Source organism: Myiozetetes cayanensis, unplaced genomic scaffold (assembly GCF_022539395.1).
Source record: "Myiozetetes cayanensis isolate MyiCay16 unplaced genomic scaffold, myiCay2020 scf3, whole genome shotgun sequence".
NCBI classification, from domain to species: domain Eukaryota; kingdom Metazoa; phylum Chordata; class Aves; order Passeriformes; family Tyrannidae; genus Myiozetetes; species Myiozetetes cayanensis.
In genome coordinates this window covers 42,127,162-42,142,218 of record NW_026087521.1, presented here as the reverse complement: position 1 = coordinate 42,142,218, position 15,057 = coordinate 42,127,162, and the positions used below count along the sequence as shown (strand labels likewise).

General features: G+C 34.5%; 1 protein-coding gene across 8 annotated transcripts in view; it reads left to right on the top strand.

The window, feature by feature from the left end:
* The window catches only part of MGAT4C (MGAT4 family member C), a 368,163-nt gene that overhangs the window by 299,741 nt on the left and 53,365 nt on the right, over window positions 1-15,057 (top strand). The window contains exon 1 of one of the 8 annotated variants that reach the window (XM_050324306.1): window positions 3,773-3,844. The exons of the other annotated variants lie outside the window; for them this stretch is intronic. The gene's annotated coding sequence lies outside the window, so the exon portion shown is untranslated. Of the gene's footprint in view, window positions 1-3,772; window positions 3,845-15,057 lie in introns of those variants that run through there. 8 annotated transcript variants of the gene reach the window in all.

The following is a 15,057-nucleotide window of genomic DNA, read 5'->3' as shown; positions in this document are numbered from 1 at the left end:
GGAAAGTCAAGTTAACGTATATGGCATTTTGGAAGCAGTTACAACTTGACAGGTAGTAAACCACAGGCTAAACTTAGGAAGAAGAGAAAATCCTATATAGAACTGTATGCTTTACAGTGCAAATTTTTATGGATCACCTATTAAATTTCTTCATTTTATATTCCTTATTGAAGAGTCTTTTAGGAACTAATCCCATTTGCCATTTTCAAATAAAACTTCTCTTAACCTCAATGTCTGAGCATATACTCACTTAAAATCTCCACTCTCTGACCCATTCATGTTGCTGTATGCCATCAAAGCATACAATTGAACTGGATTTCATATCTGTCTCCCAGTAAGGATCACAGAACAATTTTCTTTAAATACATTAGCAAATAATTATTGCACAACAAACAACAGAAAATTACTACTTATAGCTACAGACTCGTGAACATCAATGTGAAAATAACTATATATTTAAAAGCTGTCTCCAACAATGGTTCACTGTTGTTTCCACCTAAAATCATTTGTCACAGCTGTTAAACATACTCTCTAATTCTGATGGAGTCTTAATCAAATTGTCTATACCAGAAGTCAGTTCTACATTAAAATATTTGTATAATGTAGGACAGCTTTAGGATTTGTTATCCAAGTAGATGCTGTCCAGGTAGCTTGCTTTCCCTCTGATAAACAGAAGAGTCTACAAGAAGTTTCCTAGACAGGGTACTCTGAAAAATGCAGATCAGACAATTCAGGATTTGGGACTGAAATAGACTTCCTGTAAGTCACGAAGTTCCTACAGGGGCAATAGCAGCTTCTATGTACAGAAATATAATGTAATTAAAGTCTTCATTTTATCAGGGTTTAAATTTGATAGTTCATTCCAGTTTAACAGAATAATTCCCTTAGTAATTCCATTTATTACCGGCATACTGAAAAACAAGAAAAAATTATTTTAATCATTTAAAATAAAAAGTGAAGTAACAGATTCCTGTAGAGTTGAACACAAACCACAAAAATACAGACATTATCTGTATTGAATAAAGAGAATACGATGTACAAAGAAGAATAAACCTTACAGATAGACTGAGAAGTGTAGGCAAGGGATGGCATAAGAAAAATTTTAAGAAAGAGGTAAACATATGTTGTGGGTTAACCCTGGCTAACAGCCAAATAAATGCCCAATTCTAGCCAGTCATCCACTCTTGCCCTGTGACACAGGTCCACAAAATGCAAGCTGACAGATCCAGATGAAGACAGGAAGATTGCTTATCAAGTACCTTCTTGAGAACACAACTTCAGGAAAATTAATTGAATTTATGGCCAATTAAAATAGTAGTAGGAACAAGAGTAATGAGAAACAAGAACAAAAACATTAAAATGTTACTTTCCTCCTTCTTTCATAAGCTCAGCACTCAACTTCACTCCTCCATTTCCAACTCCAACACCTCCTACCCCAAGGGGCTCAGGGGAATGGGGAGCAGTCCATAACAGCTCCTGTCTACTGCTCCTTCCTGCTCACATTTTACCTCTGCTCCAGCCCCTAGAGTATCTCCTTCTTCTCTGACCAGAAAACAAGTTCCCTGTTGTTCCCTCTCCTGTTTTCCAGCTTTTTTGTTCCCTCATTTTGCTCCCTGACATTTTTTCCCCATTTTAAATGCATTTCCCCGAGGCCTCACCACCACAGGTCTCTCCTCACAGAGGCTCCTGCAACTCCCAGTGCCAGGAACACCACGTAGTAAAAGTTGAACAGGTATAAAAATGACGAGACTGAGACAGATGTAGTGATGAAGCTTACTGACAGATTTGGAACAAAAAATAACAAGTCCTCTTAATGTTTTTTTATGATTAGCGTATTAGCGTATCAAAAGACAAACAGCAACAAATGTTTTACATAGGAGGCAACCAAGGTAATTGAAGGGTAATAAGTGCTAGTGATTGTAAATCAGTTAAAAATGCGTCTATAGGGTCTATGAAATGAACACATTTCTTTATGAGTCCAAATGGAAACAAATGTCTCAAACACAATGAAGACAAAACAAACGAAAAAGAAAACATACAAAACTTCTAGCCAGAAGATCAATACACCTGTTTTCAGTTCTTCCAAAACTCTCTTGGTTTCCTCACTGACTTGCTCCATGCTTTTGTGTTCTTTAATAAAATTGTATTTTATTAACAGCAGATAAATAACCAGGACATATTCCCTTGTATATTTTGTAATTATAATATCTTGAGGATGCGAGAAATAGAAAGCACACCTCTTTTTGAAAAATCATAGGAATTATTTAGTTTTCATGCTCATTGTGAAAAAAATATGTGAAAAATTAAGTGGAGATTTGAAATGTTTTTATCTTTACTGCAGAAAATAACCCTTTAAGGAATTTTCAGCCCTGAATGGCATCTGTTGGAGAGCAAAGACCAGTCAGACTCGTCCACAGTCAGACACTTTCGTATGTTTTAGGCCAGATAATTTTTTTAGATTCATCCAATGACTGTTATTGATCAAACATAACTCTATTCTGATTTTATAATTTTAAATATCAATATTTTTTATTGTTCTGAATCTTGATTTTTTTAATCAAATGACATTTCATAAAATTATCTGAAGTTTATTAATTAAGTAGGTAAAAACAAATTATTTAACATATGCCAAGTGATCCCTTTCATCCAGCAAAATTTTGGGAATAAATTGTTTAATTTAACAGAAAATAAAATCTTAATTTTTGCTTTTCACGACTGTTGTTATCAGTTGTGCACTGGCTTTGGGGGAACAGTTTTCCAAATAGTTAAAGTCTGTTTAATTTTGTTTCTAAATAAAAGGTAATAATTGTCCAAGTCTGAATCAGCCATTTAAGATTTAAGTTTTTCCTTGAGCTATGGTTTGCCACAGACTGTATAATAGGAATGATGAAATATAACAACAGAAAAAATGTACCCAAATTTTCTTTTGCTATTTCTAAACTATGAAATCAAAGTAAGTTATATTGTAAGGTCTACCATAGGATATATAGAGACATCCACTGTTGGCTCTGGAGGAAAATGCTTCAGGAATGTAGTAGACTGATGTTTGATGTGAATTTTCCACCTAAAAAAATCTCAGAAAAATACTCTATTCTTATTGTAAATCTGACTTGATAGGAGTGACACAGTGCAACTTTGGGGTTTATATGCCTTTGGTTAGGCAATTTCCATCAATAAAGCATACAGTTTGGAAAAAGAGGGTAGGTTTTCCACAGGAATAGATTTTTGTTGTGATCAGCAGTGATTCATTCCTGAGGCATGGTTTCTCTCCCATCTCTGTTTTCCCCCAGGTTTCTGTCAGAATCAAGTAGTTTCAAACCCTACAGCAGAAATCTATTAAGAGATGGTGCAAGCAGAATGGTTTCTCTCAGTATATCCTCAAACATTTGATTGTTGGTAGCTGAAATTTCTGTGTTTACATTTAACTTACTTTAGGTATTTATAATGTAAAAAATATGGCGTATAACTAACAAGAGATTATAAGAATATTGATCTTTATAATTACAGTGCTCAGCTGTCATCTTCTCAATATGGTTGGAAAACCATCAAACACATTTTCCAGCCTGGCCTGAGGTCAAATTCAGCTCATCATCATTTTTGACTCTCTCTCTGCCTTTTTCCCGTGTGTAAGTGGAAATAGCTGCCCAAGTGATGTTTTCTTCTGCTTTTTTTTCAAAGCCTGACAGAAAATCAAGCTGGCGATAGGCAAATAGGGTTCTTCTGCCAAGGGGTTAGCAAGCAGTTACAGCAACCATCACCAGGAGAGTATTTCTCAGTACGAGGGAATGACAATCAAGAAAAATGTCTTGAATCAGAATTGAGGACATGGATTAACTATTTAGAGGTGAGATTCCTATGTAAAAACTATGCAGGCTCTCTATAGATTATTATTTAAATACTGTAATCTTGTTATCGAGGGCTTTTTTTGAATACTTTATTCTAAAGGATTATATTTTATACCTGGACACAAATTCAAATGCTTCCCTAGTACTGCAATTTACTTAAATTGATAGCTAAATGTTTGTCTTTTGATTGTTCCATTCTGTTTCTTACATAGTGTTTAGATAATCTAAGATCTACAACTATTTCTGTGATGTACCAGGTATGCTTTATCTAATAGAATTCTACAGTATTTAGGTATCGTTATGCATGTAGATTGCACATGTAGAGAAGATGCAGGTATAGAACAAGTTGTGACTAATATTCACTCTAAATTATTAGCTTTTGTTCTACAGTGTGTTAACATCCATCAAACTAAATTAATTAGCAACATTTTAGTAGAATACAAGGGAAATATAGAATTTAGTAGAATACAAGGGGAAAAGGATGTCACAGGAAATAATATTATCTCTGTTGGAAGCTTGGTTTGTATGAACACAGGAAAGACCTTTAATAAATGGCAGACTTACCCAGTAGTAATCTTAGAGTAAGAAAAGAAGGACACTCATACTACTGCAAATATTTGTCAAAACTGTCTGATTCATCCTCCATGGCCAACAAATGCTTTTGAGAACACATTGTGATGCATGTATAAAATATCAGCTTCCCAGTTCCCACTGCTATCATTCAGATTCTTCTACATCTCAGAATGTAACCCAATGGTAGTACCTTCAGCCCCCTCCCTTTTTTTTTTTTTTTGTCAAAAAAAAAACCTAACAGGATAAGTTTAACCAATTTAGAATATGCTTTCATGAAATGAACCCAATTAACCTGCTTGTAGTACATTTCATATTAATTTCCAAGTCCATTCAGTGAGGCTTGTTACTAGTTTAAAATTCTATATCCATTTGGGAAATATTAAAAAGTGCTTAGGTTTGCTTTATAATAAGTCAAATTCCCATTAAATTGCTGGTTTAAGTCTTCTTCAGCTGTTTCTTACATTAAAAATAATTTTGAATTAAGTGTATGATAAAAGAAAAGAATGTGTTTTTTTTCTTAATCATTTTTTGTTCTTCATTATCCATGGACATTAATGGAGTTTTCATTTGTTGTAACACCAAAGTTTTACACTTCATTAAATCTATGTGCCAATAATTACGGGCCTTATTGATTTCTTGTCTTTTTAGCTATTTAAGAGCTCTTCAGGGTTTGTCTCCCCCTGGATTGTTTTTCTCACATTGAGATGCCACTGCTAATCTTTCAAATGAAAGGTTGAAAACATTTAAGCTTTCTGTAATACATTCTCATCTTCTTTACCATGTTACAATTAATTAGATGAACTCACAAGGCTTTTTCCCATGCATAGAATAATTCAGAATTTTCTATGATGATTCTGCTTTAACAAAAGATTAAAAGAACTCTCAGTGGTCTCATAATATACAGCAGACTACATTTGTAGCACAACGATTTAGTTTTTTACATTAATTCAGAGCAAAATAACCCAGTCAGACAGATGAGGATTGCACAGATAAGGATTAATATTCAAAAACAAGAAAAGGATTTAAACTGCTAAAACAGAACGCAGGTGGATAATAGTTCCCTAAATACAAAGCACTGATTTCTAGTCATGGAAGTGTCTAAACTCACTAGGCATGGATGATCTGACGTAGAAGCTTCATAGAAGTACAGTTACATACTGCATGTAAGTCTAGAGCAAATCAAACCCAAGCATACTGGAAACGGCATGTGAGATCTAAAAACTTTACTTCTTTTGAAGGACTTAGAACATTTTAGAGCATATTAACATGCTGAATTTACTATGTGGCTTTCTTATGAATAACATTTGTGTAGGTTTGGGGTTTTTGTGGTTTTGTTTGTTTTGTTTGTTGATTGGGGTTTTTATGTTATGTAACTGTGTAACTCAGAAAGATACTTTGCTAAAAATATTCATGTTATCTAACTTCTACTTAAGTTTGGAAGTCATCATCATGGCTAGACTTCGCGAACGAAGATTTGAAAGGGCTCTACCCACGCTTGCTACAAGCACGCTGATGAAGTTTGGAAGTATATCACTTTGAAATATAAGTGTATATTTAGCAGATTCACTGAGGATTGAAAATTCTTAGATCTGCCCTTAACCTAAATCTTCATACCCAGTGCTCATGACCCTTACTTTTTTGAACACAAGTCTCCTTATCTGTACACTTTCAAATCCCAGGCTATCATCAGATCTGATCTGTCCTTTCTTAATAATTGAATCTTTCTGTCCATGTTTAACCAGATCCTTCCATATTTTTTTCTTTGCAAATCAAATCAACAAACAATTGCACTCTGATATTTCAGGTTAAAGCCATAGAGCAGTACAGGGCTCTTAAATAGATAGGTAAATGTGTTACAAAATCTCACACTAGTATTTCAAAACTCCATAATGGCTGTGTTTTGATACATAAACCAGTATTTGATTTCTTATAAGATGGATTAAATCAGAGCACATAAAAGCTGTGGGGGAGCCCAGCTGGTTCTGGGCTCTCTGTAAGCTGAGATACCGAAGATGGAACATCTACACCTGGCAGAGGGTCAACCACAGACAATAAGGACTGTGACACAGAATGGGTTTCCTGTCAGGAATGCTGACCTATTGTATTCAGACATGTGTGGCTATGTCCAATCATGAGTTGTTATGTTAGTGGTAAACCAATGGTGCATGTACATGTGCTACCTAGAACTGTGTGAGTAGCTGCACTATTGTAGTAAAGTGAGCTGGTATCCTGAAACCATGTCGTGTACCACCCCAACCCACGACAAAAAGCATCATTAGATATGCCATTATTCAGAATGCATTTTCTTTAAGTTCTATAGACAATGCTGCTTAATATCTTAACATATGCAACTTTATGGAATCAGGAACTGAAAACTTGATAATAATGGCATTATATTGCTCAGGACAATGTCAGTGATGTCTGATATCAGTTGCCCAGGACTGCCCCTTCAAATCCAGCCCAGTTTACTAGTGTTAGAATATCAGCAGTTTATAAATACCCTCATGCAGTCTAGTATTAAATTCCTTGTCATTCTAAGTTGCTTTCCTCATGGACAGATATGCAAATCATAATTGGCAGTTTTACTGTCATATTAGAAGAGGGTGAAGACTGAGTAAGAAGGGAAGATAAAAACTCTGGTATCTTTAAATGCCATATTACTGCTTTCTGGTTTGATTCCATGTGGACTAACAGTTGAGAAGATAAGAATTTTCTTTTGAATGTATACTTACCTACTTCATTCCCACAGCCATTCTAGAGCAATTAGAAATTACATGAATAAGATTACAAATATTTCTGAATGTTAAAAATAAGAACTAACCAAGATCAAATGATTATTTGGTCTTCAAACCAAGTGGATTTTGAGCCCTACAGAATACAATAATAAAAATATTAATATTTTTTACTGCAACAAAAATATTCTTTTTTTCTCTACAAATCACAAGGAAAAGTAAGAGATTTTAAATTTTTCAAATGGGTAGCCTAATGGAGTTTGGTTTTTTTTTTTTTTTTTTAAAGAGGATATGTGCTTAACCTACTGCTACAAATACTGCAATAAGTGTCACATTTCCTCAGTTATCAGAAATCAAAAAGCAAAAGGAACTTCCAGAAAATCCATATAGCCAGACAAGACCCCAGTGGTGCCATATTTACAATTAAGGTAGAAACACTGACAGGTGTTATTCAAGAAAATATTTTTAAGAAGGTGTCTTCTTTAAGGGAATTATTTTCAAGGGATTATTTCTCTATTGTTTTCTTATAAAAGTCTTATAAAGACAATATTATAGAATTATCTAAAGTCAGTGGATTGTCACACCTGCTATTTCTTTTCTACATATGAAGCTAACTGTCCTTAGAAAGTTGGAAAATAGATTGTACCAATATCTTTATTTATAGACAAATACATGTTGGGAAATATAGTGTTTTATTATCCTATAATTAAGTAAATAAATAATATCTTAATATTTTTCCTAATATAATCCCCATCATCAGAACTAGACTGTCTGAACTTTGATTCCTCAGCTACTACTTTTCTCCCTTTATTAATGAGACATACTATGTCTTTTCTTCACCTTATCTCAGTGTTCTCTTTCTAATCTCCATAAAATCTCTGAAAAAAATTCAAAGATAGGTTGGGCTTCTTTTTTTGGAGATTCATGGGTAAAATACTATGAGATCTTTATCTTTAAATAGTTTACTAGAATTGGGTTTAACTGATCTTTCTTCTGGTATTATTTCTATCCTTTCAATTTTTTTTCTTGCAAATTCACATGTTTATTTTGAGTATCTGGTCATAGCATTTTCTGTAAAAAGCAGAGGGAAAAGGTTCCTGTCTCCCTCCCTGATAGGTATTGGAAACAGAATTTCTTTTTCTCTTCTTCTTAGTATGCACTGTATTATCATCTCTTACCTCTATGTTTTTAATGTTCTCAAAAACAGTAGCTCTTTTCTCTCCTTAACATTCTGACTTTATCCTCACATGCCTACTTGCCCTATATCTTCATTGTCTTCCATAGTAATACACGATTGCTTCTACTTTGTGAATGACCTTTTTAATTTCAATGTCATCAAATTACTACTGAAGAAGTCAAATACAGCTCTTCTTATGGCTTACTCTTGCCTGTGGACTGAATTTATTAGCTTTTGTATACATAGAACCTTTTAGTGAGCAAACTTACTATATTGCCTTTTTGCTACACAATTGTTTCCTAAAATTTATTGACATCAGTCTTTCAAAGTATATTATTTTCCTTTTCAACCCTTTTCCTTACTAAGTACTTTAATGAAAATTACTTTCAGTATTCAAGTTCTCAGGATCCTCCATTTTTAAGTCAGAAAAATAAAAAAATCAATTTAGGTGAATACTGTCTCCTTATAATGTCCTTCACTTACTGAACTGAAATGTTAAAGTGCTAAGAATTTCCCATGTCAATGAATCCAGTACATTGCGCTTGAGTAGCCCTACAACTACTGATTTATACTGGTCCATCTTGGTCTTAAACAGCTTTGATTTTAATCCTTTAACAGGTATGGGAAAGTTGTTATAGAATTTTACCTTCTTGTAATTTACAAACTACCTATGCTTATTTTATGCACAAAATTCTTGTGCCAGTTTTATTCCTCATTTGACTTATTTCTTGCAATTCATGTTGACACCCTATTCCTTAAAAAATATCATCAACATATTTTAAGAACATACTGACCTGTTTAGTGTATTGTATTTTTCAAAAAGAAGATTTAAATATGGATTTCAGCTGGACTTCCAAGATTTGTATTTCTATCATACTGTATCTCTAGGAGTGTAGTTGAATCAACAAGAAGAATGGATTAGAGTTTAAATTTCCTTAAAGTGACATTCCCATTACCAAGGAAATTTGAGATACGGGGTTTGTAGCACTTCAGTCTTTTGCTACAGTCAGGGTTGGCTTCTGGTCATTAAAGTCAGGATAAATCCATTTGCATTTGTTCCAAATCTGCATTGATGTTGCTGTAAACAAATATTGTCTCATAGAATTTATCTGCTAACAACTGGAGAGTCTTTTCAGATAAAGATTTTCAAGTTCTCTGACAATCATGGTGGAAAATACTACTACAGCATTAATTTCTTTCATTTAATATATATGACTGGGATGAATATAGGATAAAATTTAACTCATTAGTTTACATAAGTGCAGTCACTACAGGGATAAAAATTCCTGTATAACATTAAGCACTAAATGAAGCAGAGGAAACAAGTACTTAGCATTAAATTAAAAAATACAAATAGCAATGTGGTTAATTACATTTTAATTCAACTGTCTTAGTTTGCATTAAAGTTGCACCTGTGGGAAGATTTCATTAGCATCTCTTTCACACTAGATGAAAAAAAAAAAAACAAAACCACAAAAATGCAACCAATTTTCTATCAATCAGCCCAGCACAAAACAAATACAAAAAATATTGAACAATATGCCATTATTTTATCTCCAGCAATCTGAAAATTACTCCAAACTGTTCAAACATAAGCACTCAATATGTACACTCAGTTTTGAACTTTCAAATGTCATTTACCATTCTGCTTTCTCTAAAATAGTTATTAGTGGAGCCAGAATGAAACACGGGATGTTTTCCAGACAAAACTTGCAGCTTTGAATAATGTTATTATAATTGTTATCTTTTCCTGAACGATTTCTGGAAAATGGTGGGTTGTTTAAAATGTATATGATTTGCTCACAGATAATGTTTCTGGGAAATCCAGGGAAAGAAAATAGTGAGGAAAATTTAGGCTGATTTTTTCAGCCTATGGAACTTAGATTTTCCTTGCTGAGACACAATGACTACAGAAGAAAACATTCTCTTTATCAAGTGTGAGTCCGCACTGCCTCATATTCTGAGCTCCAGACCACTTCAGAGTGAGGGAAGATTGTCAGGATCTTAATGCCAGCTCCAGTCCCCTTTCAGGTGCACTGCCCAGAACCGGTCTAAACAAAACCCAGTGTGCTACAGTCAATACAGAGAAGGTATTTTTAGTTCTGAAGTCTTGTATTAGACATCAGTGGCAGGGTTTGGGCAGTAGAGGCTGAAGGGGCTGAGCACAGTGCTTGGCAAGAAGAAGGGGAGTTTAGGCAGTTCATATCTTCATTTCTCAACACATGAGTCAGGAATTAAAAGCTAATGTTTATTGGTTTCAAATTAAGTTAGGTAAATATTTCCAAATCAAGAACTATTTTTACCAGCAACAAAGCTCATATTATGTTTAGGTCAAATCAAAAGGAGGAATGGAAAAAAGTATGGTCATGAGACTTGGCCTGTTTGAGCCTAGCCATATTGCCCTTTGACACTGTAGTTAGAGATTCATTATTTTATAGGTATGCCACATAAATAATCAGAGACAACCTCTATTAATCATTTATTAGTACTCATGCTAATATTCACTGGTGCTCATTCTCCTGAGTGTTTATCAAAGAGTAAATCATAGTAGAGCTTTCAGAACAACTGCAGTTTTCACTAGCATTTGGGGAAAGCACAGAACAAAGTTTCATACTAAATCCCACAGTGGTAATGAATACTTTTTCTGTTCTGCTTCCATGAGTAGCTATGATGCTCTTCATTAGCTCTGGTATGACATTAATACCAGCTAGTGACAGTAGGTTCCATGTGCTATCACTGGTAGATACTGAGGTGTGATTGTAGATGTAAAAACAAACTTTTTTTTTCCTCACTCTGGATAACTCAGCATTTCTTGAAGTAATATTGAAACACACATCTCCATATCTCTTCAGATGTGGTTGGATTTTAGCAGTTCATTACATAGATACCACAAATGAAATATGTGGTTATTATTTCAGTTGAGTTTATAGCATGTTCTGAGTACATTTGGAATCATAAAAATAAGTTGAATGCTATCTTCAAGACTGAGGTATCTCTAAACCACTTATTTCAGCATTTGAAAAACTGTCTATTTTTTTTTTTAATTGCAATGTTCATTTAATAATAAGATATATGAAAGCTAAGAAAACATATGAAGAGGTCCTGGTGAGGTGCATCTCATCATCATGGCTAGGCTTCGCGAACAAAGATTTGAGAAGGGCTCTACCCACACTTGCTACAAGGGCGTTGATGGCTAAAAAGGGCAATGCAAGATAGACAAGTCCGGTTGCAGAAGGCACAGCAGAAAGACTCCCCAGGTGATATTGACAAGACACGATTCTTTCTGCGTTGTCTTTTCTCCTCGAGAGTGATCCTGCGTGTGTTCTCAAAAGCAGCAGCAGCGTTATAGATGGTGTGTCTGTCTCCAGGTCTCCCGACTGGAGGCCAGAGTAGACCAATGGTGGTGATCAATATGGTCAAGGCTGAGGGATTGTTTCAGGCAGTCCTTGGATCTCCTCTTCGGGGCTCCTCTCTTGCGGCAGCCAGTGGCAAGTTCCCCATAGAGCACGATCTTAGGGAGGCGGTAGTCCTGCATCCTGGAGACGTGCCCTGCCCAGCGCAGCTGTGTCCTCAGCAGCATGACCTCGATGCTCGTGACTGCTGCCTGTTCAAGGACAGACGTGTTGGTCACATAGTCAGTCCAGTGGATGTTTAGAATTGTACAGAGGCAGTGCTGATGGAAGCGTTCTAAGAGACGCAAGTGGTGCCGGTAAATGACCCATGATTCAAATCCATATAAAAGAGTAGACAGTACAATGGCTCTGTAAACGTTGATCTTAGTACTTTTCTTCAGGTGTTTGTTTTGCCACACTCTTTTATGCCAAAAGCTCTGTATGCCTTTGCTAACCTGTTGTCTATTTCTGCATCAATCTTACCATCTGAGAAGATGATGCTTCCCAGGTAATTAAACTGTTGGACTGATTTGAGGTGCATCTACTATTGATATTATCAGCACTTGTATGTGTTCAGTATCAAGAATAGAAATGAAGGCTGTTCATTGTCATATCTTTCATTTTGAATAAATGTATTGAAACTAAACCATACTATGTTTAACATTGCAGAAACTAGGTGATCTGGGATAATGTTCTACAGACTCTTTTCTTTTTCTTTAGTGTTAGCTCTAATTCAAGTTATATGGCTAAACAGCATTGCTAACCAATAAATTTCTTTTACAAAATTAAATAAAATGCTGGTCCTACCCTAACTTCTGTTAAGTCATACTCAAATGAGGCACTATCAACACAGAAGCAAGGATTGAGCAGATGGAGCAGCCATAACACTTCACTAATCCCAGAGTTGCCTCCTGTCTCATGACTGAATCTAATGTGCAATATACTTTAGGAAAACATGCTCATTTGTCCTCATGGGAAATACTTTGCCTCTCTATCTGCAGCAGAACATGTCGACTTCTTGTTCACCAATTATGGAATTAAAGAGCAACTCAGTGTTCCGTCCAGGATAAGTGGAAATTTTTGTCTATATTACTATCATACCAGTTATATACCAGGGCCCAAGTTGGGAGTGAAAAGGCAGTAGTGAAGAGTGTGAAAAGACAGTTGAGATATTTCCTAATTTTTGACTGCTTGACTTTCAGCATTAATACTGATCTCTTAATGCAATTTTGTTTATAATAGTAAGAAACTGAATTAATTTACTTGTGTGTCTTTTCAAAGCAGAGAATCAAATCAAAACAGAAGTCTTTTTATTTGTTTTTCTTCTTTTCTCTCTAGAGTGCTGTAACATTCCTGTTTCTTTTATAGATTTGCCAATCATTCTCTTCAGCGTTCTTATCCTTGCTTGTGGCATCTGAATTCTGTTTGCTTAAAATTTAAGAGTCTTTTTTCTTATCATCACTTGTCCAGTACTTCTTTTTAGGTCCAAGTGTAGGTCATTCTTATATTGTATGTGATCTTTCATTTCTGTCTGTGAATAGTGAGTGTTGAGTTGAGGTTATTGATCATATGTGCTCAATTCTGGAATTGTTGCACATGTCAAGGTTACGTTCCAATTCTAATTTCAAGTATTCTTTTAATTTTCAGCAAGTGTTTTAGTAAAATCTGTTTGTGTAGCTTTTATAGTTTTCTAGGATTAAATCTCCATAATTATTTTACAGCTATGGCTATATAAAATGAATAATAATGAAAAAATAAAAAGAAGTAAATGTCAGTTACCATATCTATATATTTAATATAGGTGCATGAGGTAAAAGCTATTATATTTTCTAAAAGTGAGTAGCTATATATACATAGGTATATATACATACATTTATGGCCCACTGCTAAATTGAATATATTCACCTTCTGATTTGATGCTAGGTAAAGCTTGTTTGCATAACTGTATGGTATCATATTTTAAAAAACCCTACACTGATATTTAGTATGCATAATGTTTTTTGTTACAGATGTTTATCACAAACTTTTCTTTGTACAATTAGCAAAATGTTATGATTTTGCAAGTGACTTTCCTTCTGGATGCAGTGTTTTCCTGTGATAGTCTGCTCAGATTTAGTGAAGTTTACATAATATTAAAAAAAAAAAAATATTCCCCTTTCTCACCCATATTCCTTCAAGATTCCATATCAGAATCACTGAATGTTCCCATGTGAAGCTAGAGTCTTGCTAGACCACTGAGAAGAAATATTTGTTGCCACAAGGCCTCTGTGTGTAGAAGAGGTAGAAACACCCTCCTTCACTAATAGACCTCCATGGAGTTGAATTCCTCCCAGCCTATAGGATGCTGACAGATGGGCATTTTTTATTGCTTTCTTTCAAAACAACTTTCAGACATCATGCAGGTGAGCGGCTATAAGACTTTAGTGATAGGGATTAAGGGAACAAGGACAGCTTCATTGGGAAAGTCTAGATCAATACATGACTCCGAAACTGCTTGTCATGTAGAAGTGAGATAGGCAACTATCTAGAAGTTAGATAATTGCAACAAAAGCAGTACCTAGAGGAAAAAAAGAAAAAAATCTTTCACAATAAGCAGACTTTGTTTGTAATTCTATGCCTTGATTCAGTAGGCTAGCTAGAATAGCCCAAGGAAACAATACCAGCACAAAGAAATAGATTACAACACAGTCTCTGTATATATCTTAGCAGATTTTTTTTTATATATTTTCCTGACATACCATAAATGTTTCTGTGAGCCATACGTGATCATTTTTACAAACTAAGTTATTTAGGGAGATGCTCCAATATCTTAATTACATATGGTGGCAGCTGAATTATGTAAGGCTCTTCTACTGTATTGGTAATTTCTCACTGAGCTTTTTTACAATTTTTTATTTGGATGGTTTTTGTTTAATTACATTAGTATTTCATAAGAAAGACAAAATGCACAGAGGAGTCTGACAGGAATGTTAGTCTCTAAAACTAGTGAAAAGAGTACAGTCTGTTTCAACATTCTTTGTAAGAAGTTTGGACAATTATGTACTTAGGCTGTGTGTTATGGATCATTTACTCAATTCTTCTTATATGGTAGTTATAATAGAACACATTCTTATATCCTTTCACTAAAAATTTATTTGCAGAACATCCAACACGGAATATTTCTCATTAAACATTAACTTTGAAAGCACTGAAAACTGAGGGCTTTTTAGTTTGCATTCGGTCCTGTATTTTTTTTTTTTAATGTGTGGGCATATATGTGATGCAGATGCATATTTATATGCACAATTTAGTGCATATGTACATATTTACTTCAGAATTAAATTTAAAAATGAACTAAA